Genomic DNA, 27,973 nt, shown 5'->3' with positions numbered 1-27,973 from the left:
CCAGTCACTGCACTGCCTCCACCTGTACCAGTCACTGCACTGCCTCCACCCTGTACCAGTCACTGCACTGCCTCCACCTGTACCAGTCACTGCACTGCCTCCACAGTGTACCAGTCACTGCACTGCCTCCACTCTGTACCAGTCACTGCACTGCCTCCACTCTGTACCAGTCACTGCACTGCCTCCATCCTGTACCAGTCACTGCACTGCCTCCACCCTGTACCAGTCACTGCACTGCCTCCACTCTGTACCAGTCACTGCACTGCCTCCACTCTGTACCAGTCACTGCACTGCCTCCACCCTGTACCAGTCACTGCACTGCCTCCACCCTGTTCCAGACACTGCACTGCCTTCACCCTGTACCAGTCACTGCACTGACTCCACCCTGTACCAGTCACTGCACTGCCTCCACTCTGTACCAGTCACTGCACTGCCTCCACTCTGTACCAGTCACTGCACTGCCTCCACCCTGTACCAGTCACTGCACTGCCTCCACTCTGTACCAGTCACTGCACTGCCTCCACTCTGTACCACTCACTGCACTGCCTCCACCCTGTACCAGTCACTGCACTGCCTCCACCCTGTTCCAGACACTGCACTGCCTTCACCCTGTACCAGTCACTGCACTGACTCCACCCTGTACCAGTCACTGCACTGCCTCCACTCTGTACCAGTCACTGCACTGCCTCCACTCTGTACCAGTCACTGCACTGCCTCCACCCTGTACCAGTCACTGCACTGCCTCCACCCTGTACCAGTCACTGCACTGCCTCCACCCTGTTCCAGACACTGCACTGCCTTCATCCTGTACCAGTCACTGCACTGACTCCACCCTGTACCAGTCACTGCACTGCCTCCACCCTGTTCCAGACACTGCACTGCCTTCACCCTGTACCAGTCACTGCACTGCCTCCACCCTGTACCAGTCACTGCACTTCCTCCACCCTGTTCCAGACACTGCACTGCCTTCACCCTGTACCAGTCACTGCACTGCCTCCACCCTGTACCTGTCATTGCACTGACTCCACCTTGTACCAGTCACTGCACTGCCTCCACTCTGTACCAGTCACTGCACTGCCTCCACTCTGTGCCAGTTACTGCACTGCCTCCACCCTATACCAGTAACTGCACTGCCTCCACCTTGTATCAGTCACTGCAGTGCCTCCACCCCATACCAGTAACTGCACTGCCTACACTCTGTGCCAGTTACTGCACTGCCTCCACCTGGTACCAGTCACTGCACTGCCTCCACTCTGTGCCACTTACTGCACTGCCTCCACTCTGTGCCAGTTACTGCACTGCCTCCACCCAATACCACTCACTGCACTGCCTCCCCTGTGCCAGTCACTGCACTGCCTTCACCCTGTACCAGTCATTGCACTGCCTCCACCCTATACCAGTCACTGCACTGCCTCCACTCTGTACCAGTCACTGCACTGCCTCCACCATGTACCAGTCACTGCACTGCCTCCACCTGTACCAGTCACTGCACTGACTCCACCATGTACCAGTCACTGCACTGCCTCCACCTGTACCAGTCACTGCACTGCCTCCACTCTCTACCAGTCACTGCACTGCCTCCATCCTGTACCAGTCACTGTGCTGCCTCCACCCTATACCAGTCACTGCACTGCCTCCACCTTGTACCAGTCACTCCACTGCCTCCACCCTATACCAGTCACTGCACTGCCTCCACTCTGTACCAGTCACTGCACTGCCTCCACCATGTACCAGTCACTGCACTGCCTCCACCTGTACCATTCACTGCACTGACTCCACCATGTACCAGTCACTGCACTGCCTACACCTGTACCAGTCACTGCACTGCCTCCACCCTGTACCAGTCACTGCACTGCCTCCACCTGTACCAGTCACTGCACTGCCTCCACAGTGTACCAGTCACTGCACTGCCTCCACTCTGTACCAGTCACTGCACTGCCTCCACTCTGTACCAGTCACTGCACTGCCTCCACTCTGTACCAGTCACTGCACTGCCTCCATCCTGTACCAGTCACTGCACTGCCTCCACCCTGTACCAGTCACTGCACTGCCTCCACTCTGTACCAGTCACTGCACTGCCTCCACTCTGTACCAGTCACTGCACTGCCTCCACCCTGTACCAGTCACTGCACTGCCTCCACCCTGTACCAGTCACTGCACTGCCTCCACCTGTACCAGTCACTGCACTACCTCTACCCTGTGCCAGTCACTGCACTGCCTCCACCTTGTACCAGTCACTGCACTGCCTCCAACTTGTACCAGTCACTGCACTCCCTCCACCCTATACTAGTCACTGCACTGCCTCCACTCTGTACCAGTCACTGCACTGCCTCCACTCTGTACCAGTCACTGCACTGCCTCCACCCTGTACCAGTCACTGCACTGCCTCCACTCTGTACCAGTCACTGCACTGCCTCCACCTTGTACCAGTCACTGCACTGCCTCCACCTTGTACCAGTCACTGCACTGCCTCCACCTTGTACCAGTCACTGCACTGCCTCCACCCTGTACCAGTCACTGCACTGCCTCCACTCTGTACCAGTCACTGCACTGCCTCCACTCTGTACCAGTCACTGCACTGCCTCCATCCTGTACCAGTCACTGCACTGCCTCCACCCTGTACCAGTCACTGCACTGCCTCCACTCTGTACCAGTCACTGCACTGCCTCCACCCTGTTCCAGACACTGCACTGCCTTCATCCTGTACCAGTCACTGCACTGACTCCACCCTGTACCAGTCACTGCACTGCCTCCACCCTGTTCCAGACACTGCACTGCCTTCACCCTGTACCAGTCACTGCACTGCCTCCACCCTGTACCAGTCAGTGCACTTCCTCCACCCTGTTCCAGACACTGCACTGCCTTCACCCTGTACCAGTCACTGCACTGCCTCCACCCTGTACCTGTCATTGCACTGACTCCACCTTGTACCAGTCACTGCACTGCCTCCACTCTGTACCAGTCACTGCACTGCCTCCACTCTGTGCCAGTTACTGCACTGCCTCCACCCTATACCAGTAACTGCACTGCCTCCACCTTGTATCAGTCACTGCAGTGCCTCCACCCCATACCAGTAACTGCACTGCCTACACTCTGTGCCAGTTACTGCACTGCCTCCACCTGGTACCAGTCACTGCACTGCCTCCACTCTGTGCCACTTACTGCACTGCCTCCACTCTGTGCCAGTTACTGCACTGCCTCCACCCAATACCACTCACTGCACTGCCTCCCCTGTGCCAGTCACTGCACTGCCTTCACCCTGTACCAGTCATTGCACTGCCTCCACCCTATACCAGTCACTGCACTGCCTCCACTCTGTACCAGTCACTGCACTGCCTCCACCATGTACCAGTCACTGCACTGCCTCCACCTGTACCAGTCACTGCACTGACTCCACCATGTACCAGTCACTGCACTGCCTCCACCTGTACCAGTCACTGCACTGCCTCCACTCTCTACCAGTCACTGCACTGCCTCCATCCTGTACCAGTCACTGTGCTGCCTCCACCCTATACCAGTCACTGCACTGCCTCCACCTTGTACCAGTCACTCCACTGCCTCCACCCTATACCAGTCACTGCACTGCCTCCACTCTGTACCAGTCACTGCACTGCCTCCACCATGTACCAGTCACTGCACTGCCTCCACCTGTACCATTCACTGCACTGACTCCACCATGTACCAGTCACTGCACTGCCTACACCTGTACCAGTCACTGCACTGCCTCCACCCTGTACCAGTCACTGCACTGCCTCCACCTGTACCAGTCACTGCACTGCCTCCACAGTGTACCAGTCACTGCACTGCCTCCACTCTGTACCAGTCACTGCACTGCCTCCACTCTGTACCAGTCACTGCACTGCCTCCACTCTGTACCAGTCACTGCACTGCCTCCATCCTGTACCAGTCACTGCACTGCCTCCACCCTGTACCAGTCACTGCACTGCCTCCACTCTGTACCAGTCACTGCACTGCCTCCACTCTGTACCAGTCACTGCACTGCCTCCACCCTGTACCAGTCACTGCACTGCCTCCACCCTGTACCAGTCACTGCACTGCCTCCACCTGTACCAGTCACTGCACTACCTCTACCCTGTGCCAGTCACTGCACTGCCTCCACCTTGTACCAGTCACTGCACTGCCTCCAACTTGTACCAGTCACTGCACTCCCTCCACCCTATACTAGTCACTGCACTGCCTCCACTCTGTACCAGTCACTGCACTGCCTCCACTCTGTACCAGTCACTGCACTGCCTCCACCCTGTACCAGTCACTGCACTGCCTCCACTCTGTACCAGTCACTGCACTGCCTCCACCTTGTACCAGTCACTGCACTGCCTCCACCTTGTACCAGTCACTGCACTGCCTCCACCTTGTACCAGTCACTGCACTGCCTCCACCCTGTACCAGTCACTGCACTGCCTCCACTCTGTACCAGTCACTGCACTGCCTCCACTCTGTACCAGTCACTGCACTGCCTCCATCCTGTACCAGTCACTGCACTGCCTCCACCCTGTACCAGTCACTGCACTGCCTCCACTCTGTACCAGTCACTGCACTGCCTCCACTCTGTACCAGTCACTGCACTGCCTCCACCCTGTACCAGTCACTGCACTGCCTCCACCCTGTACCAGTCACTGCACTGCCTCCACTCTGTACCAGTCACTGCACTGCCTCCACCTTGTACCAGTCACTGCACTGCCGCCACCGTGTACCAGTCACTGCACTGCCTCCACTCTGTACCAGTCACTGCACTGCCTCCACTCTGTACCAGTCACTGCACTGCCTCCACTCTGTACCAGTCACTGCACTGCCTCCATCCTGTACCAGTCACTGCACTGCCTCCACCCTGTACCAGTCACTGCACTGCCTCCACTCTGTACCAGTCACTGCACTGCCTCCACTCTGTACCAGTCACTGCACTGCCTCCACCCTGTACCAGTCACTGCACTGCCTCCACCCTGTACCAGTCACTGCACTGCCTCCACTCTGTACCAGTCACTGCACTGCCTCCACCTTGTACCAGTCACTGCACTGCCTCCACCCTGTACCAATCACTGCACTGCCTCCACTCTGTACCATTCACTGCACTGACTCCAACCAGTACCAGTCACTGCGCTGCCTCCACTCTGCACCAGTCACTGCACTGCCTCCACCTTGTACCAGTCACTGCACTGCCTCCACCCTGTACTAGTCACTGCACTGCCTCCACTCTGTACCAGTCACTGCACTGCCTCCACTTTGTACCAGTCACTGCACTGCCTCCACCTTGTACCAGTCACTGCACTGCCTCCACCCTGTACCAGTCACTGCACTGCCTCCACCTTGTACCAGTTACTGCACTGCCTCCACCCTGTACTAGTCACTGCACTGCCTCCACTCTGTACCAGTCACTGCACTGCCTCCACTCTGTGCCAGTCACTGCACTGCCTCCACCTTGTACCAGTCACTGCACTGCCTCCACCATGTACCAGTCACTGCACTGCCTCCACCTGTACCAGTCACTGCACTGACTCCACAATGTACCAGTCACTGCACTGCCTCCACCTGTACCAGTCACTGCACTGCCTCCACTCTCTACCAGTCACTGCACTACCTCCATCCTGTACCAGTCACTGTGCTGCCTCCACCTTATACCAGTCACTGAACTGCCTCCACCTTGTACCAGTCACTGCACTGCCTCCACCCTATACCAGTCACTGCACTGCCTCCACTCTGTACCAGTCACGGCACTGCCTCCACCATGTACCAGTCACTGCACTGCCTCCACCTGTACCATTCACTGCACTGACTCCACCATGTACCAGTCAGTGCACTGCCTACACCTGTACCAGTCACTGCACTGCCTCCACCCTGTACCAGTCACTGCACTGCCTCCACCTGTACCAGTCACTGCACTGCCTCCACAGTGTACCAGTCACTGCACTGCCTCCACTCTGTACCAGTCACTGCACTGCCTCCACTCTGTACCAGTCACTGCACTGCCTCCACTCTGTACCAGTCACTGCACTGCCTCCATCCTGTACTAGTCACTGCACTGCCTACACCCTGTACCAGTCACTGCACTGCCTCCACTCTGTACCAGTCACTGCACTGCCTCCACTCTGTACCAGTCACTGCACTGCCTCCACCCTGTACCAGTCACTGCACTGCCTCCACCCTGTACCAGTCACTGCACTGCCTCCACCTGTACCAGTCACTGCACTACCTCTACCCTGTGCCAGTCACTGCACTGCCTCCACCTTGTACCAGTCACTGCACTGCCTCCAACTTGTACCAGTCACTGCACTCCCTCCACCCTATACTAGTCACTGCACTGCCTCCACTCTGTACCAGTCACTGCACTGCCTCCACTCTGTACCAGTCACTGCACTGCCTCCACCCTGTACCAGTCACTGCACTGCCTCCACTCTGTACCAGTCACTGCACTGCCTCCACCTTGTACCAGTCACTGCACTGCCTCCACCTTGTACCAGTCACTGCACTGCCTCCACCTTGTACCAGTCACTGCACTGCCTCCACCCTGTACCAGTCACTGCACTGCCTCCACTCTGTACCAGTCACTGCACTGCCTCCACTCTGTACCAGTCACTGCACTGCCTCCATCCTGTACCAGTCACTGCACTGCCTCCACCCTGTACCAGTCACTGCACTGCCTCCACTCTGTACCAGTCACTGCACTGCCTCCACTCTGTACCAGTCACTGCACTGCCTCCACCCTGTACCAGTCACTGCACTGCCTCCACCCTGTACCAGTCACTGCACTGCCTCCACTCTGTACCAGTCACTGCACTGCCTCCACCTTGTACCAGTCACTGCACTGCCGCCACCGTGTACCAGTCACTGCACTGCCTCCACTCTGTACCAGTCACTGCACTGCCTCCACTCTGTACCAGTCACTGCACTGCCTCCATCCTGTACCAGTCACTGCACTGCCTCCACCCTGTACCAGTCACTGCACTGCCTCCACTCTGTACCAGTCACTGCACTGCCTCCACTCTGTACCAGTCACTGCACTGCCTCCACCCTGTACCAGTCACTGCACTGCCTCCACCCTGTACCAGTCACTGCACTGCCTCCACTCTGTACCAGTCACTGCACTGCCTCCACCTTGTACCAGTCACTGCACTGCCTCCACCCTGTACCAATCACTGCACTGCCTCCACTCTGTACCATTCACTGCACTGCCTCCACTCTGTACCAGTCACTGCACTGCCTCCACTCTGCACCAGTCACTGCACTGCCTCCACCTTGTACCAGTCACTGCACTGCCTCCACCCTGTACTAGTCACTGCACTGCCTCCACTCTGTACCAGTCACTGCACTGCCTCCACTCTGTACCAGTCACTGCACTGCCTCCACCTTGTACCAGTCACTGCACTGCCTCCACCCTGTACTAGTCACTGCACTGCCTCCACTCTGCACCAGTCACTGCACTGCCTCCACCTTGTAGCAGTCACTGCACTGCCTCCACCCTATACCAGTCACCATCCTATAATTTTAGGTGTTTTAAGTGTTTGGATTGTCTTAAACTTTCATGACAACCCCAGTAGAGCCCTAATGGTGGCCATATTGGCCATAAGATCATTTCTGATCATTTCTTCTTCTGTCCTACTATACGACTTTGCATAAGACCTGCTCTAAAAGGGATGGAAAAGGCAAAAAAAAACATTCATTTTCAAAAACTTTTTGACCATAGAGGGTCTTCTATGACCAACGTAGTGACACAGGATGTACCTGCGAGCCGGAGCAATCACAGCGCGGCAGCCCCTGATAATGGAAAAAATTAGCGGCCTCTGATACACGAGCCGCCGCCATTATCTCCTTAACGTAAGATAAATCAGCTAAAAAGGAAAATGTAGCAGGCGGCGGATGAGCTGGCCATTGTTTACCCGTCGTGTCATGTGACGCACCTGCCAGATAAATTACCTGTATTACCACCATTTCACTTCCAGGAGAGATGAGCGCAGAATCTCCAGCCGCTTCATTAGGGTTTTATAGGGGTCATTCATCGTGAGCGCGGCCTCCATTTATCAGGACAATAGTGCTGAGGACGGGGATTAGACAGACAGATTGCTCACAATCTCCGGCCCAGGATCCAGCTCCTCGTCGCTCCTCACTCCGGAGGAGATTTGTGCCTCCCTGGATCTGGGCTTCAATTGTCATCTATTTAATAGCCCAACCGCCCGGCGACCTTCTGCGCTGACCTCTCGCTTCATGATGGCCCTCACACCCTCGCCCCCAGAGCGATAAATGGAGGCAGAAAACTTCACTGGTTAACTATTTCCAGCCGCAGGCGAGACATTCCTCCCTGTTCCCTGCCACCTGAATGGCCGCCTATCCATGTATCATCTATCTATATCTATCCATTTCTTCCTTCCATTTTCATGGATATTATTTTTGCCTTCTGCCTCCTGGATCCGGTGGAAATTGTTCTTTTGCCAAGTAAGATTAGAATATTTTGGGCTGTAATGAGCTGGAGATGTTTCCACAGTTCTGAATCAGACTCATGAGGCTCATAGAAGCTTCGCGCCTTGTTCCGGAGAATTGTGCTCCAACCTTCGTGCCAAACAGGACACTAAAATATTACTGTACACGAGGAAACTGAGACGCGAGCAGAGAGCGGGGCAGAGGGGCACTGACTGGTGGAGTGGGCAGGGCCCTACAAAGGATGATGCAGTCTCCACTTTTAGGCAGGGCCGCCGGGGTCACGCGACCGCTTTTCTCTCATCCGAAAAAATCGGTCCGATTGTGCAAATCACACTCTGGTTACTTGAATCCAATTTTCTCGGATGAGGAGAATAAAAAAAAAAAAATGCCTCCATCTGCTCCATTCAGTCTGTCCGTAAAAATAGGAGCACACTCGGATGTCAGATGTTTTCCACTGACCCATAGACATGGAGGGCCGAGTGTCCTGAGAGTCAGCAGAAGGAGCATCCTTACACAGCTCCACTGTCTAATAACAAGATCAATAACTGAGGGGAAAATATAAAAATGGGAGACAACCACCATGCGGGTAATAAAGGCATTAGAATAAAACTACAGCAAGCCTGGTACTAAGGAAACCACTATGAGTCTACCATGACCCTAGTACTAAGGACTAGTGATGAGCGAGCACTAAAATGCTCGGGTACTCGTTGCTCGGGTCGAGCACATTGGAATACTCGGGTGCTCGATCCGAGCAACGAGCCCAATGTAAGTCTATGGGAAACTCAAGCATTTTTCAGGCGGCTCCCCCCGGCGGTCTTCAGGGGGCCTAAAAATTGCCCAAATCGATGGGAACAGTCTCAAATGACATGGGAACAGCATGGGGAAGACCCCTGGAAGCATTTCTGACTCCCAGGTCACTGCTGTCAACAACGTGGTCAGAATATTACGCCACTTTTACGGACTCACAATAAACCATACAAAAACAAAACCAAAATGGATTTTCCTGGGAAATATGTTAAGGAACATCCTTTCCAGGGTAATGACTTGTATATAAGGAAAAATAAATAACCAAAACCAAAAATACTCCTCCATACCTTGGGCTATGTTCATGTGGCACCCCAGGGGTCTGGTTGCCACAGTGGTAGAAATACCATGTCTGAAAGCGAGCATGGGTTTTCCTGGTCAGGAGCACTTTAGCATGCAACACCTCCTGCCCCAGTCCAGGGAGGGGAGGAACCTGCCCTTTATAAACTGGGTCTGGGGCGGGGTTAGTTAGTCAGAGAAGAGTCAGAGTCTAGGAAGGGACAGAGCAGCAAGGAGCTCTGTAGGACACCGGAGCAGAGAGCCAGGGATTGGAGCTGATAGAGCTCATCCTGGCAGAAGACGCAGAAAACCGGACACCGGAGTCCGAGGCTGTGGGGATTATACATCCAGCAGCAGAAACCACACGGCAGGGGATTTCAGGTCCTCTGGCCATAGAAAGCCCGGAGGCTCAGTCACACGCAAGGGACCGGCACCACCATTGAGGAGCGGAAGGTACCAAAGGCCCCAAGTCACCAGCCATATGGGTGAGTACCACACGTACACTCAGGGATGTGGGCTACTACACGACTACAGCAAGGTAGCCAGGAAGAGTGCAGTCAGACGGGAAGGCCTACACCTCCACCTGGCCAGGGGAACTCTTGTTCGCTCACAGACTGACCAGGCCTCTAATGTTAGCCAGTACTCCCGGCAGGGCCTTCTCCATTACCAACAGTAAAGACCCTGAACTGCACTGCACGGACTCTGAGTCATTTCTGCTGCGCCCATGCACCATGACCCTCATCATCTATACACGCCGCCCTGAGGCTATACTCCTCCCGTGGGGAGTTATACTACCCTCTGCTGCGCACACAACATCAGCCTCAGCGGTCTGCCCTGCAGCGGCGGTTCTCAGTGACCGCAATCCACGGGTGGCGTAGTCGGACATTTAAACATTGAAAACCAAATAAACAGATCTGCCACTGGTTTGACCACCCTGAGCCACGGGACCGGGTCGCCGCCACGGAGACTACAACCCCCAGCATTACACAGAGACCCGGCTCCGGGTATGCCCCCATACACGGCCCAGGGGGCGCGTCATTCACACGTAGCGTTTTTGATGCATTTTTGCACTTTTGTATTGCTTTCAACCGTGGCAAATGCATTCACCAGTAAATGTCATTTTAACATTTTACTACCTTATCTGGCCATGTGGTGTGTGACACATCATCAGACACATCCTGTTTCATTCATGAAGGAGGGATTGTGAAAGTCACAAACACAATTTTTACAGCCTTACTTTTCTTAAAGGGCCATCAGCCGGTTATGCTTTGTGGTTCCCATTATTAAAGAGTGGGTCTCCTATGCTGTTAATATTGTGTATGCAGTGACTGCAAGGGCTGCCAAAAATTTGGACGCAACCCAATACACCTTTGAAGAGACATAGAAGAGGGTCTCAGTAAAAAAAATGTTCCCATTATAAAGGAGCGGGTCTCCTATAGTGGTAATGCCCATGCTGTGACTGCAAGGGCTGCCAAAATTTGGAAAAAAAACACTAAGAATTTAAACACACATAGATCTGGGCCACAGTAACGACATGTTCCCATTAGAAAGGAGAGGGTCTGCCATCCAGTTATAGGGTATGCAGTGAGTCCAACGGCTGCCAAAATTTAGGAAACCCTACTAACAATTTAAAGACACATGGAGCTGGGCTACGGTAATGAGTACATGTTCCTATTAAAAAGGAGTAGGTCTCCCATACTGTTTGGCTATGCAGTGAATGCAATGGCTGCCAAAAATTTGGAGGAACTCCAATGCCCCTTGCAAGAGACGTAGATATGGTGATATGGTAGATATGGTGGTGATATGGAGGAGGAGGAGGAGAAGGAGGAGTACAAGAGCAAATAGAGAAAATCAGGAAGCGTATACCCATGTGTGGGTGTAAAGACAGAGGTGCATTGAAATAGAGTTAGACCTCCCAAAAAAAACCACTGTATTTGAGTTTATGTTGCGCTGCTATCATTCGGTGGTGTTGAGAAGTCTGGCCCAATCCAGCCCTTGTTCATTTTTATAAGAGTCAGCCTGTCAGCATTTTCAGTTGACAGGTGGATGTGCCTATAGGTTATAATTCTACCACCGGCACTAAAAACCCACTGTGATAAAACGCTGGCGGCAGGGCAGCCCAGGACCTCCAAGGCATAGAGAGCCAGTTCATGCCACGTATCCAGCTTGGATACCCAATAATTATAAGGCACAGAGAAATCACGGAGGACGTTGGTAAGGTCGGCAAGGTACTCCCTCACCATCTTCCGAAACTTTGCCCTCCTTGGGAGAGTATGCCGTGCCTCATAGCCTGTGCGATGGGAGGGTCTGAGAAAACTGTCCCAGAACTTTCACAGTGTTCCCCTGTGTCTGCTGGATTGAAGCTGTGTCTCTCTCGCCTGTACTCCTTGGTTGTCCAACAAACTGTGACCTCTGCCGCCAGCGTTTTCAGATGGGAATTTTATAAATAATTCCGCAAAAAAAGGGGCCTTCTCGAACTGCACCATTTTTTTAGGCCTGTCCTGCAAGGGAATAAGAGAAAGAAAGTTCTCCTTGTAGCGTGGGTCTAGTAGTGTCATCAACCAGTAATGACTGTCACCCAAAATTTGGACAACACGAGGGTCATAGGAAAGGCAGCATAACATAAACTCAGCCATGTGTGCCAGACTACTAACAGGCAAGACTTCTGTGTCCTCACCAAGAGGACCACTGACCATGCTCTCCTCCTCATCTTCCTCCTCCTCCCTGTCCTCAAGCCATCCTCGCTGATCAGACGGTATGACAGTTGTACAGGTAGTAAAATCTATAGCACAAGAAACTAGCTCCTGTTCTTCCTCCTCCTCCTCCTCTTCCTCATTGTCACCCAATCCACATTGGGATGAGATGAGGCTGGGCTGTGTGGAATCACCCTGTATGGTTCTTTGCTCCATCTCATCGTGCTCCGCCTGCAATGCATCCTCTTTAATTATGAGCAGAGAGCATTTCAGAAGACAGAGAAGTGGGATTGTGGCGCTAATAATGGCACATCACCGCTCACCATCTTGGTGGAGTTCTCAAAGTTTTGGAGGATGGTACATATGTCTGACATCCATGTCCACTCCTGAGGTCTTATGTGTGGAGTCTGACTTGAATACCGACGGCCTTGTAGATGCTGGTACTCAACAACTGCCCTTTTCTGCTCTCAAATCCTTCCCAACATCTGCAATGTAGAGCTTCAACGCGTGGGGACATCGCAGATCAGTCGATGAGCTGGAAGCTGCAAATGCTGCTGAAGCACGGCAAGGTCGGCGGAAGCTGTAGCTGACTTTCTAAAATGGGCACACAGGTGGCGTACTTTGACAAGCAGATCCGGCAGATCCGGGTAGGTTTTGAGAAACCACTGAACCACGAGGTTAAGCACATGGGCCAGGCATGGTATGTGTGTGAGCTCGCCTCGCCTCAGAGTAGCCACCAGATTCCGGCCATTGTCACACACGACCATGCCTGGCTGTAGGTTCAGCGGTGTGAGCTACAGATCGGCCTGCTCTTTCAGAGCTGTCCACAACTCTTCAGCGTTGTGTGGTTTGTCACCTAAGCATATTAGCTTCAGCACATCCAGCTTGCGACTGATATGGTCATTTCGGAGATGGAGGCTGAAGAGGAGGAGGAGGTGCAGGAGCTGTAGAATGTGGGGGAAATCCTGATTAACCCAGGGCCCGCAATCCTCGGCGTCGGGAGGGCATGTTCCCTCCCCAGGTCCGACTGGGTCTTGGCTTCCACTATATTAACCCAGTGTGCCATCAGCGAGATGTACTGTCCCTGCCCACAAGCACTTGTCCACGTGTCCGTGGTTAAGTGGACTTTCCCAGTAACTGTGTTGTTGAGGGCACGGCTAATGTTGTGGGACACGTGCTCGTGTAATGCGGGACGGCACACTGGGAGAAATAATGGCAGCTGGGGACTGATTACCGAGGGAAGGCCGCCACCATCAGGTTGCGGAAAGCTTCCATCTCCACGAGCCTAAAAGGCAACATTCGAGCGAAGAAAGTCGCAAAATGTGTGAATTTAGTAGTGTGGTCTGTGGGGCGTTGGCTGCGTATCTGTGGCGCCTCTGAGGGTTCGGTCGCCACAGAGGTATTGCATCTCATCCAGAGGTGTGGTATCTCACTCTCAGGTAAGGAAGGAGTACAGCTCAGGACCCTAACACCTGCATTCACTACACCACATTTCCGGGGGACAGGGCGAGATTGCTCCTGCGGGAGAGCACAGTCCCTGGTCCCTGGCTGGAGTGGGGGAGAACCACCTAGAGAGGGGGAACCATGTAGTGGATGGGGTGGAGGAAGTAGATCCTGGGAGCACATGATAGAGAGAGTATAAAATAGAGACACCATCTTAGATCAAGGTCGAGTTCAGTCAGAGGAGGAAAGTGACAGGAGCAGAGGCTCTGCACGAGCTCTGCTCCAGAGGCGGGCCTACTCAGGAGGCCTGAGCCTGAGAGGAGAGGGAGCAGGAAAGGCTCCAGGAACGAGGAGTGAAGGGACCCTAGGGGTACGGGCCGTGCAGAAAGCCACCCGTACGCCCGCTGCTACCAGAAGGTAGAGGGGTCAGGCCAGATAAGGGGAACCGGTCCCTCAACTAGTGGAGAACTGCAAGGCTCAACTAGAAACCGGAGGCTGCAGCATTTCATGTACTGCACGCCGAAAGTCCACACTAGTCTCACTAAGAAGGTAGCCACAGAGGACCCAGGGGACGAAACACGTCGCCAGCCAAGGCCCAAGGGTACCGGATTGAAGTGTCACTAGGTGTGAGGTGCAGGGAGAAGGCCAGAGGAAGGACACACAGAAGGGGGTCCTGCTAAGTACCCCGGAGCTATCTGGGGGTGGACTGAGACCCTCACTGAGTAAACACAGGACGACGTGGGAAGTCGTGATCTGCAGTGATGACTTGGAATGAAACAACCGTGAGTAAAGGACCTGAGACTGCATCCCACTGACTCCGTGTTTATAACTGACTCCCTGCACAACAACCACCATCATCCACACACGCTGCCCTGAAGCTACACTCTTCCTGTGGGGAGTTATACCACCCTTGCTGCAAAACCACCAGCTTCAGAGGACTGTTCCGCAGCGGCGGCCTCATTAGCCGCACTCCACAGGTGGCGTAGTCGGACATTATATAAAAATCCATATAAATAACCCCTTGGATTGACCGCCCTGGGTCATGGACCGGGTCACCGCCACAGTGACTACAACCCGCAGCATCTACTGGCCCGGCTCCGGGTACCCCACGGCCCAGGGGGCGCGTCATATCTGCGTTTGCATTCCAAGGATTGGGGTATGGACAACTGAACGCCGCGCTAGGACAAGGACGTGGACGTGCTTCCTGATGCTGCTACTTGAGAGTGTGCAATGACAGGTGCAGGGCAGGAGGCATCTTCACATGCACTATGGACAGGGGATTGGTTGCATGCACAACAGCGGAAGAAGCAGTGGTGCCACCCGCAGACACTGTTCCTGGACTCTGGGGTTCAGCCCACAAAGTCGGGTGCTTTGCTGCCATGTGCCTGATCATGCAGGCTGCTAGTTTTGCCACCCCTGCTGATGATGGCCTGGCAGGTGATGCAAATGGCCTTTTTGGGGTTATCTGCAGAGTCTTTAAAAAGCAACCAGACTCCGGAAGACCTAACAGTTTTACTGGCAACTTCCGTCCTTTTGGCGTTACGAGGAACGCTTTCCTGCCTAGTGTCTGCGGCCACCACACTGCTTCTTCCTAAAAAAAAAGGGATAGTTGTTCCAGCGTCTGGTAAAATAATTCTTTCTTTATTTCTCGCCCATTAAAAACTTGCAAAAATTACAAAGGTTGCATAGACAGGGTAGGGGAGCAAGACGCGTTTCGAACGCTCACTTGCGTTCTTTATCACTGCATAGCTACACAATGAAAAGGATTTTCTAAAATAATAAAAATGTGCCAATGAAAACAGTTGGAACAAATCACATGACATAATTACCACATTAAGCAACAGATGCATGAAGACAGTCAATAGTGATACAAGGTTTCTCTCTTCAGATTAAAACCCTTTGGGCTTCTTGAATCCAGATTAAATATCCAATACGCTTCTTTTGTCAATAATTTTCGCTTTATATCTCCACCTCTTGCATGTGGAAAAGTTCTTCAATACCAAAAACTTGCAAAGAAGACGTCACCATTGTGCTCGATAATAAAATGCTTTGCAATAGCAGAAACATTTCTACTGGTGTTATTTGAATTAAGTATGTCATTATAATGTTCATTAAACCTAGTTTTTAATTTACGTGTAGAGCAACCTATATAGAATTTATCGCATATAGTACAATTCATTTTGTATACCACGTTCTCTGAATCACAATTAATATACTGTTTGATTTTATATTTATTTGAATGATCAGAATCATGAAAAACAGAACTGCACAGTGTGTATGAACACATGCGACATTTCAGTGAACCACATTTAAACTGCCCCTTTTTGCTGCAACCAAATGCTTTTTTTTACATGTGGATCAGAAAAAAATGTTGGAGAAAGTGAGTCTTTTTTACCACAAAATTACAGCCTTTTTTCAAAATGCATGCTAATGTTTCATCTTCAAAAAGTATTGGTAGATGTTTAGTAAACTATTTTTTTATTTCTGAAAATTGTGCAGCGAGGTGACAGGTTTACTTTTCATAAAAATCATTTTTTACTTTTGTTTTAGGACACAATAGATCAGTCCGTTTTTTTGTCAGAAATGATTTTTTTTTACCCCTGTCCAATACCCATTGGGGATAACCCCGTTGTTTTAATCTTTTTGAGGCTAATATTACTTCATTTTCAACAACTATGGGATCAGAGCAATTTCTGACAATTCTTGTGAATTCACCTACTGGTATGGCTATAGCTACATGCTGTGGTTGACTACTAAAAAAAATGCATGATGGAATGGTACGGCTATAGCTACATGCTGTGGTTGACTACTAGAAAAATGTGACACGCCCCCTGGGCCCCGCGTACACGTGTAGTGGGGTACCCGGAACCAGGTCTCTGGGGGAGTTGTAGTCTCCGTGGCGGCGACCCGGTCCCGTGGCTCAGGGTGGTCAGGCCAATGGCGGTATTTTGTGGGGGTTTTAAGTTAATTGTCTGACTACGCCACCCGTGGATTGCAGTCAGCGTGGACCGCCGCTGCAAGGCAGACTGCTGGGGCTGATGGTGTATGCAGCTGAGGTAGAGTGACTCCTCACGGGAAGAGTGGAGCCCCAGGGCAGTGTAGTTGATGGTGAGGGTGATAGTGCACGGGAGTCCCAGCACTAGTAGTGCTGGTGCGGCGATGAAGCAGGAACGACTCAGAGTCTTTGCAGTGCAGTTCAGGGTCTTTACTGGTGATGTTAAGGCAGACCCTCCCGGGAGTACTGGCTAACATAAGGGGCCTGGTCAGTCTGCGAGCAAACAGGAGTTCCCCTGGCCAGGTGGAGTTGTAGGCCTCCCCGTCTATCTGCACTCTTCCTGGCTACCTTGCTGTAAGCGGGTAGAAGTAGCCCACGTCCCTGAGTATACCGTGTGGTGCTCACCCGTATGGCTGGTGACTTGGGGCCTTCTGATAGCCTCCGCTCCTCGATGGCGGTGCTGGTCCCTTCCTTGTGACTGAGCCTCCGGGCTTCTATGGCCAGAGGACCTGGAATCCCCTGCCGACTGGTTTCTGTTGCTGGGTGAATATCAGTCCCCACAGCCTCGGACTCCGGTGTCCGGTTATTAGATTCTTCTGCCAGGGCGAGCTATATCTCTGCTTAGCTTCCAGCCCCTGGTCTTGAGCTACTGCTCCTACAGAGCTCCTTGCTGACACTTTCCCTCTCCAGGCTCTGACTCCACTAATCCCGCCCCAGACCCAGTTTATAAGGGCAGATTCCTCCCCTCCCAGGTCTGGGTGGGCAGTGTTGCATGCTTAGGGCTCCTGACCAGAGAAACCTCCCACTTGCTCTCAGACGTAATATTCCTATTACTGTGGCAACCAGACCCCTGGGGTGCCACAAATGCATGATGGAATTACCTGCCGATGGTTTGCGATGAATAGCAGTGGATACAATTTCACCTGGAATGCCCGTAAGAATCAAATCTAAGAACACCAAAACTTTTGAACTATAAGAAACAGTAAACCGCAAATTAAATGAATTGTCATTCAAAAATGTAACAAATCCTGGAATGGCAGATCCATCTCCTTGTCAGATGAATACCATATCATCAATAAATCACCGAGACGTTCATTACATGATCCAATTCCATTGATTATTGCTCGCATTGGCGGTGGAAGGATATCTTTATGTATCTTTGGCAGAGCATGCATTGTAGGTGTTACAGGATTCAATGATATTAAATATTCACTGATTTTTTTTTGCTAATATGCCCAATTTTACACCCTCCGCTATTAAGATGTTGATTTGCTCACTAAATTTTTTTTGCTGGATTAAATTTTAAGCGGGAATATGTCTTTTTATCAGATAAAAGCTTCAAAATCTGCGTCCTGTAAGTTTCTGTGTCTAAAACAACTATCTTGCCACCTTTGTCAGCCCTTTTTACTGTGGATTTTAATTCATTGAATGCTTTAACTAAATCTGGACTCAGGTTTTTAGGGGGGTTATTTTTATTAACTTTGAAGCTTAAACTACGCAATTCCCTCTCCAAAATCTCCTGAAACCGCTCCATACAATCAACCCTTGAGTTGACAGGATAAAAGTAAGGATTTTTTATTTTAATGTTGTCCAACTTTAAAGCATCTTCAGATGAATTTCCTCTTAGTTCTTCCAAATTTCAGTATAGCAATCTGTTCAGAAAAATCCAATCCTCGATAAGTTTTCACAGACATTTTCATCCTGTTCAGAAACCTCATCTTCTTCACCAGCAAAATTATTTTTTAACCGTAAGATTTCTTATAAAGTGGTTAATATCCATGATTGTCCCAAACAGGTCAAAATTTTTTTTCAGGTATAAAACTAAGGCCTCTTGACAGCAAAATAAGTTGTTCATTAGAATAATCACGAGAAGACAAATTCAATACACTCGACGTTGCATTAATTATTTCTTGTTTCTTGTAGTCACGGTGTGCGTTCCGCTTGTGTTTCCTCCCGCCCCGTCTTTTACGATTTTTGCAACCTTTCTTTATTTTTCTGATTCCTTTTCTTCTTTTTAAGAATGGATTTAGGCGTACGATCACCACTTATATTACGACTCCAATCATACACATGATTCAAAGAGTAATCTAATGTGTCCCTTTGATATTTGCGTTTTTTTTTTTTTATTTGCATGATATTATCTTCAAGTTTAGTGACAGATTTCTGAATTTTAACAAGGGCTTCCATCTAGTTCCTTCTGAAACCCATTCTCAATCAAATCAGAATTTCTAATTTCAATGTCTTTCTGGATGACCTGGAGTTGTATGTTCTCAAATTTTATAATTAATTTCATGAGATTCAAAGAGCAAATATTCAAAATGCTGTTCCAGTCATTAATGAAATACACATTGTAAACTTTAGTTGGTATCTTTTTAAGTCTCAGACCCCTCGGTATCATATCTTTATTTATATATTTTTGTAAAGTTATTGAATCCCACCATAACTTCGACTCTTCCAGCATCAGTTTCTCCAGGTTTTTAACCGCATCAGAGAAGTCAGAGCTTGTTGGAGTACTTTCATTATCATCAAAAACACTGGCTGCTGTTTCTTCCCGTGCTTGAATCAAACAAACTCACATATAGTAAATAAAGAAAGAATTATTTTACCAGACGCTGGAACAACTATCCCTTTTTTTTTTAGCATATTCTGGTGTGGATCCACCTGGTTCCGTGCAAGCTGGATTATAAGTACTGCTTCTTCCTGCCTGTTGGGGTGCTCTGCCTCCCTCCCCCTGTGTGTTCCTGTCCTCGCTCTGCATGTCCTCCTGCTAGGTTGGGTCAGTTACTATATCATCCACCACCTCGTCTTCCACTTCCGCACCCTGATCCTCCTCCTGACTTTCTGACAATTGTGTCTCATCATCGTCCACCTCTTGTGACACTTTCCCACCGTCGCCTTTGTGTGACCGTGGCTGCTCAAATATTTGGGCATCGCTATACGCGTTCTCCTCTTGACTTGCTTGAAGCTGGCCAGGCAAGAGGTCCGAATCTACAAATGGAAAAGTGAAAAGCTCTTCGGAGTGTCCAAGTGTGGGATCAGTTGTCTTTGGGTACTCGGCATGGTGGGAGGAAGGAGGATCAGGGTGAGGAATATGTAATCCAGACTCACGGCTACTGAGACTTGACCGTGTGGAAGACAGGGTGGTGCTGGTGGTGGCTAAGTGACTGGAAGCATTATCTGCTATCCAACCAACAAACTTTTGACGCTGCTCTAGGTTCAATAGTGGTGTACTGCGGTCCCCTAGTAATTGGGACAGGAAGGTCAAGCGATAAGATGTGGGTGTTTGTTGTGGCACAATTTCAGCTTGCCCATGGCCATGTCCTGGGCATGCACCTTCACCATCACGTCCACTTCCCCGTCCTTTGCCTCGCACCTTGCCCATTTTAAATGGAGAACAATATTTTCCACATTCACGAGAAATGGCTGATTTTGGAACGCAGTTATATGTGCTACGTCTGACAGAGAACCACGGTTTTAAATAGCGGGCATGTAATTTATTAATATTATTCTACACAGAGACCTAGTGTCAATAGCTAAGTACACAGTAAGGACATAGTATTGTCCTTAGTACTAGTCTCATGGTAGATACATAGTAGTGTCCTTAGTACTAGGCTCATGGTAGATAAATAGTAGTGTCCTTAGTACTAGGCTCATGGTAGATTCATAGTAGTGTCCTTAGTACTAGGCTCATGGTAGATACATAGTAGTAGTGTCCTTAGTACCAGGCTCATGCTAGATACATAGTAGTAGTGTCCTTAGTACCAGGCTCATGGTAGATACATAGTAGTGTCCTTAGTACTAGGCTCATGGTAGATTCATAGTAGTGTCCTTACTACTAGGCTCATGGTAGATTCATAATAGTGTCCTTAGTACCCGGCTCATGGTAGATTCATAATAGTGTCCTTAGTACTAGGCACATGGTAGATACATAGTAGTGTCCTTAGTACCAGGCTCATGGTAGATTCATAGTAGTGTCCTTAGTACTAGGCTCATGGTAGATTCATAGTAGTGTCCTTACTACTAGGCTCATGGTAGATTCATAATAGTGTCCTTAGTACCCGGCTCATGGTAGATTCATAATAGTGTCCTTAGTACTAGGCACATGGTAGATACATAGTAGTGTCCTTAGTACCAGGCTCATGGTAGATTCATAGTAGTGTCCTTAGTACTAGGCTCATGGTAGATTCATAGTAGTGTCCTTAGTACTAGGCTCATGGTAGATACATAGTAGTGTCCTTAGTACTAGGCTCATGGTAGATACATAGTAGTGTCCTTAGTACTAGGCTCATGGTAGATTCATAGTAGTGTCCTTAGTACAAGGCTCATGGTAGATACATAGTAGTGTCCTTAGTACTAGGCTCATGGTAGACACATAATAGTGTCCTTAGTACTAGGCTCATGGTAGATAAATAGTAGTGTCCTTAGTACTAGGCTCATGGTAGATTCATAGTAGTGTCCTTAGTACTAGGCTCATGGTAGATACATAGTAGTAGTGTCCTTAGTACCAGGCTCATGCTAGATACATAGTAGTAGTGTCCTTAGTACCAGGCTCATGGTAGATACATAGTAGTGTCCTTAGTACTAGGCTCATGGTAGATTCATAGTAGTGTCCTTACTACTAGGCTCATGGTAGATTCATAATAGTGTCCTTAGTACCCGGCTCATGGTAGATTCATAGTAGTGTCCTTAGTACTAGGCTCATGGTAGATACATAGTAGTGTCCTTAGTACCAGGCTCATGGTAGATTCATAGTAGTGTCCTTAGTACTAGGCTCATGGTAGATTCATAGTAGTGTCCTTACTACTAGGCTCATGGTAGATACATAGTAGTGTCCTTAGTACTAGGCTCATGGTAGATACATAGTAGTGTCCTTAGTACTAGGCTCATGGTAGATTCATAGTAGTGTCCTTAGTACAAGGCTCATGGTAGATACATAGTAGTGTCCTTAGTACTAGGCTCATGGTAGACACATAATAGTGTCCTTAGTACTAGGCTCATGGTAGATTCATAGTAGTGTCCTTAGTACAAGACTCATGGTAGATACATAGTAGTGTCCTTAGTACTAGGCTCATGGTAGACACATAGTAGTGTCCTTAGTACTAGGCTCATGGTAGATTCATAGTAGTGTCCTTAGTACAAGGCTCATGGTAGATACATATAAGTGTCCTTAGTACTAGGCTCATGGTAGATACATAGTAGTGTCCTTAGTACTAGGCTCATGGTAGACACATAGTAGTGTCCTTAGTACTAGGCTCATGGTAGATACATAGTAGTGTCCTTAGTACTAGGCTCATGGTAGGTACATAGTAGTGTCCTTAGTACTAGGCTCATGGTAGATTCATAGTAGTGTCCTTAGTACTAGGCTCATGGTAGATTCATAGTAGTGTCCTTAGTACAAGGCTCATGGTAGATACATAGAAGTGTCCTTAGTACTAGGCTCATGGTAGATACATAGTAGTGTCCTTAGTACTAGGCTCATGGTAGATACATAGTAGTGTCCTTAGTACTAGGCTCATGGTAGGTACATAGTAGTGTCCTTAGTACTAGGCTCATGGTAGATTCATAGTAGTGTCCTTAGTACCAGACTCATGGTAGATACATAGTAGTGTCCTTAGTACTAGGCTCATGGTAGATACATAGTAGTAGTGTCCTTAGTACTAGGCTCATGGTAGATTCATAGTAGTGTCCTTAGTACCAGGCTCATGGTAGATTTATAGTAGTGTCCTTAGTACAAGGCTCATGGTAGATACATAGTAGTGTCCTTAGTACTAGGCTCATGGTAGATACATAGTAGTGTCCTTAGTACTAGGCTCATGGTAGATACATAGTAGTGTCCTTAGTACTAGGCTCATGGTAGATACATAGTAGTGTCCTTAGTACTAGGCTCATGGTAGATTCATAGTAGTGTCCTTAGTACTAGGCTCATGGTAGATTCATAGTAGTGTCCTTAGTACTAGGCTCATGGTAGATACATAGTAGTGTCCTTAGTACTAGGCTCATGGTAGATACATAGTAGTGTCCTTAGTACTAGGCTCATGGTAGATTCATAGTAGTGTCCTTAGTACTAGGCTCATGGTAGATACATAGTAGTGTCCTTAGTACTAGGCTCATGGTAGATTCATAGTAGTGTCCTTAGTACTAGGCTCATGGTAGATACATAGTAGTGTCCTTAGTACTAGGCTCATGGTAGATTCATAGTAGTGTCCTTAGTACTAGGCTCATGGTAGATTCCTAGTAGTGTCCTTAGTACCAGGCTCATGGTAGATTCATAGTAGTGTCCTTAGTACTAGGCTCATGGTAGATTCATAGTAGTGTCCTTAGTACTAGGCTCATGGTAGATTCATAGTAGTGTCCTTAGTACTAGGCTCATGGTAGATACATAGTAGTGTCCTTAGTACTAGGCTCATGGTAGATACATAGTAGTGTCCTTACTACTAGGCTCATGGTAGATTCATAGTAGTGTCCTTAGTACTAGGCTCATGGTAGATTCATAGTAGTGTCCTTAGTACTAGGCTCATGGTAGATACATAGTAGTGTCCTTAGTACTAGGCTCATGGTAGATACATAGTAGTGTCCTTACTACTAGGCTCATGGTAGATTCATAGTAGTGTCCTTAGTACTAGGCTCATGGTAGATTCATAGTAGTGTCCTTAGTACTAGGCTCATGGTAGATACATAGTAGTGTCCTTACTACTAGGCTCATGGTAGATTCATAGTAGTGTCCTTAGTACTAGGCTCATGGTAGATACATAGTAGTGTCCTTAGTACCAGGCTCATGGTAGATACATAGTAGTGTCCTTAGTACTAGGCTCATGGTAGATACATAGTAGTGTCCTTAGTACTAGGCTCATGGTAGATTCATAGTAGTGTCCTTAGTACTAGGCTCATGGTAGATTCATAGTAGTGTCCTTAGTACCAGGCTCATGGTAGATACATAGTAGTGTCCTTAGTACCAGGCTCATGGTAGATACATAGTAGTGTCCTTAGTACTAGGCTCATTGTAGATACATAGTAGTGTCCTTAGTACTAGGCTCATGGTAGATTTATAGTAGTGTCCTTAGTACTAGGCTCATGGTAGATACATAGTAGTGTCCTTAGTACTAGGCTCATGGTAGGTACATAGTAGTGTCCTTAGTACTAGGCTCATGGTAGATTCATAGTAGTGTCCTTAGTACTAGGCTCATGGTAGATACATAGTAGTGTCCTTAGTACTAGGCTCATGGTAGATACATAGTAGTGTCCTTAGTACTAGGCTCATGGTAGATTCATAATAGTGTCCTTAGTACCAGGCTCATGGTAGATACATAGTAGTGTCCTTAGTACTAGGCTCATGGTAGATACATAGTAGTGTCCTTAGTACTAGGCTCATGGTAGATTTATAGTAGTGTCCTTAGTACAAGGCTCATGGTAGATACATAGTAGTAGTGTCCTTAGTACTAGGCTCATGGTAGATACATAGTAGTGTCCTTAGTACTAGGCTCATGGTAGATACATAGTAGTGTCCTTAGTACTAGGCTCATGGTAGATTCATAGTAGTGTCCTTAGTACTAGGCTCATGGTAGATTCATAGTAGTGTCCTTAGTACTAGGCTCATGGTAGATACATAGTAGTGTCCTTAGTACTAGGCTCATGGTAGATACATAGTAGTGTCCTTAGTTCTAGGCTCATGGTAGATACATAGTAGTGTCCTTAGTACTAGGCTCATGGTAGATACATAGTAGTGTCCTTAGTACCAGGCTCATGGTAGATTCATAGTAGTGTCCTTAGTACTAGGCTCATGGTAGATACATAATAGTGTCCTTAGTACCAGGCTCATGGTAGATTCCTAGTAGTGTCCTTAGTACCAGACTCATGGTAGATACATAGTAGTGTCCTTAGTACTAGGCTTATGGTAGATTCATAGTAGTGTCCTTAGTACTAGGCTCATGGTAGATACATAGTAGTGTCCTTAGTACTAGGCTCATGGTAGATACATAGTAGTGTCCTTAGTGCCAGGCTCATGGTAGATTCATAGTAGTGTCCTTAGTACTAGGCTCATGGTAGATACATAGTAGTGTCCTTAGTACTAGGCTCATGGTAGATACATAGTAGTGTCCTTAGTACTAGGCTCATGGTAGATACATAATAGTGTCCTTAGTACTAGGCTCATGGTAGACTCATATTAGTGTCCTTAGTACTAGGCGCATGGTAGATTCATAGTAGTGTCCTTAGTACTAGGCTCATGGTAGATACATAGTAGTGTCCTTAGTACTAGGCTCATGGTAGATACATAATAGTGTCCTTAGTACTAGGCTCATGGTAGACTCATATTAGTGTCCTTAGTATTAGGCGCATGGTAGATACATAGTAGTGTCCTTAGTACTAGGCTCATGGTAGATACATAGTAGTGTCCTTAGTACTAGGCTCATGGTAGATACATAATAGTGTCCTTAGTACTAGGCTCATGGTAGACTCATATTAGTGTCCTTAGTACTAGGCGCATGGTAGATACATAGTAGTGTCCTTAGTACCAGGCTCATGGTAGATTCATAGTAGTGTCCTTAGTACTAGGCGCATGGTAGATTCATAGCAGTTTCCTCAGTACAAGGCTCATGGTAGATACATAGTAGTGTCCTTAGTACTAGGCTTATGGTAAATTCCTAGTAGTGTTCTTTGTACTAGGCTCATGGTAGATTCCTAGTAGTGTCCTTAGTACTAGGTGTAGCATCGGCGTCTCTGCCCCCTGACAGACAGAGACGCCGTCCCCCTTACCGACGCGCTCCAGGCCCGGCATCTTCCGGCCCTCCTGCTGCTGCTGCCGGCGCGCGCAGCTTCCCGAGCACTGTGCTTAGGGCGCGCGCGCTCCCTCCCTCTTAAAGGGGCCGCGCGCGCCGTCCTAAAGAGTCCCCGGCCAATGGCCGGAGGACCTCTCATATAAAAGGCACCTCCTCCAAAATGGATGTGCCCGTGCAAGGTTGTAGCTCTGTGTTCTAAACTCTGCTTCAGCCCTCAGGTCCCGCTGCTAGTCTGACTACCAGTCCAGTCCGCCAGCATGACTACCAGTCCAGTCGCCAGCCTGACTACCAGTCCAGTCCGCCAGCCTGACTACCAGTCCAGTCCGCCAGCCTGTTTAACTGTGTCCGCCAGCCAAGTACACTCTCCAGCCCGACGGTCTGCCTACGGTCCTAACCGCCAGTCTGTCTATGGGCCAGGCTTGCCTGCCTACCCGGAGAACGTACAAGTTACCTGCCGTGCCTACCAGCCAGCCTACCTGGAGGCTCCTGCCAGTTACCCATGGTGTCTGCCAGTCCGTCTTCCCAGATCACCCGTCAGCCTGCCTGCCGTGCTCATCTGCTGTACTGGTCAGTCCCCTGCTTCTGACCCATGGGAGTCACCTGCTCTCATACAAGGACTGATCCAGAATAGCACCTGGTCCCTCTGCTCGGTCCTTCCCTGGTTCACGGAGTCGATTGAGCCGCCGTGCGACCTTGGTCAGTCCGAGTTGATACCTAGTTAAGCCGCTCTGGTCCCTCCTTGCACCGCAGCACAGAGGTTCCACCACCTGGATCCGTAACAGTTTGCACGGGTCATGGAACCCGGTGGCCCCCAGGCTCCTTCGCTTGCTGACCTGTACCAGGAGGTTTCTCATCAGAGATCCCAACAGGAAACCATCCTGACCTACCTGCGGTCTGTCAACTCTCGCCTGGACACGCTGTCCGTCCCACCAGTGTCTGCCTCGAGCCGAGCGACACCTGCTCCGGCGGCGCATCTGCCTACCAGTGCCACGGCACCCAGCTCAGGACCCCGGCTCTCTGCGCCTCCTCGTTTTGGGGGTGACCCAGTCTTATGTTGGGGTTTTCTGAACCAGTGCACGCTGCACTTTGAACTACTGGCACATCAGTTTCCCTCCGACCGGGCCAAGGTGGCGTTCATCATGTCTCACCTCACCGGGGAAGCATTGGCATGGCTAAACCCTCTATGGGAGAGAGGGGATCCCCTGGTGTCCGATCTTCCAGCTTTCCTCACTGCCTTCCGGAGGGTTTTTGATGAGCCCGGACAAAGGAATTCTACTGCCTCCTCATTGCTCCGACTCCGCCAAGGGAATCTCACCGTGGGCCAGTATGCCATTCAGTTCCGTACCCTCGCTTCTGAGCTTGCCTGGAACGATGAAGCCCAGATGTCCACCTTCTGGGAGGGTCTTTCCGGACGGATCAAGGACGAGCTAGCCGGCCAGGACATTCCTACCACCCTGGATGACCTGGTGTCACTAGCTACCCGGATTGACACCCGTTTCCTGGAACGAGCTAAGGAGACTACCCGGGAGCGAAGATTTCCTCGTCTTGCTCCTGTTTTCCAGAAACCTGCCTCCCAACCTGCAACTCCGCGGGCATGCTCGCCCGAACCCATGCAGATCGACCAGACCAAGATGGTCAAGTCTCGCCAAGAAATACGCCGTGCCGAGGGGAGCTGTTTCTACTGTGGTAGTAAGGAACATCTGATCCGTTCCTGCCCGGAGAAGCCGGGAAACTCCAGGGTCTAGGACCACTCGGAGAGGTCATCCTAGTCAAGAGTAAATCCTCTCAGTTGTTGACTCTATCCTTTTCTATTTCCTGTGGAGAGAACCGCTTCTTTGAAACCGCCCACCTGGATTCCGGAGCCGCCGGGAATCTCATTTCTCAGTCCCTTGTAGAGAAGTATCAGACTCCCACCAAACCTCTGGCTGAACCATTGGCAGTCACTTCCATGGATGGAAGACTCCTTCCGGTTACCATCTTGCTCGACACAGAGCCTGTAACCCTTCAGGTGGGAATGTTGCACTCAGAGAGGATCTCCTTCCATGTGCTATCCGAACTCTCTCACTCCCTATTGCTAGGTCTACCCTGGCTACAGAGACATGAACCCATTCTGAATTGGCGATCCGGTGAGGTGCTCCGTTGGGGGCAGGATTGCCATGAGACCTGCCTGGTTCCGGTTTGCCCGGTTCGACCTCCATCTACTCCGGCTAATTTACCTGGTCTACCGGCACCTTACTGGTCCTATGCAGATGTCTTCGACAAGAAGGAGGCAGAGACACTGCCACCCCATAAGCCATATGATTGCCCTATCGACCTGGTACCCGGTGCCACTCCACCCCGTGGGCGTATCTACCCCTTGTCGCTGGCCATATCCAGGGCCATGTCGGAGTACATCGAAGAAAATCTGCCTAGGGGATTCATCCAGAAATCTACCTCCCCAGCTGGAGCTGGATTCTTCTTCGTAAAAAAGAAAGACGGCTCAATACGCCCCTGTATCGATTATAGGGGACTTAACCAAATTACTATCAAAAATAAATACCCCCTGCCACTCATCT

The sequence above is a fragment of the Phyllobates terribilis genome, unplaced genomic scaffold, assembly GCF_046119375.1.
Source record: "Phyllobates terribilis strain yellow unplaced genomic scaffold, ASM4611937v1 Scaffold_4__5_contigs__length_816908805, whole genome shotgun sequence".
Classification (NCBI taxonomy): domain Eukaryota; kingdom Metazoa; phylum Chordata; class Amphibia; order Anura; family Dendrobatidae; genus Phyllobates; species Phyllobates terribilis.
This window is presented reverse-complemented; position numbering follows the sequence as displayed.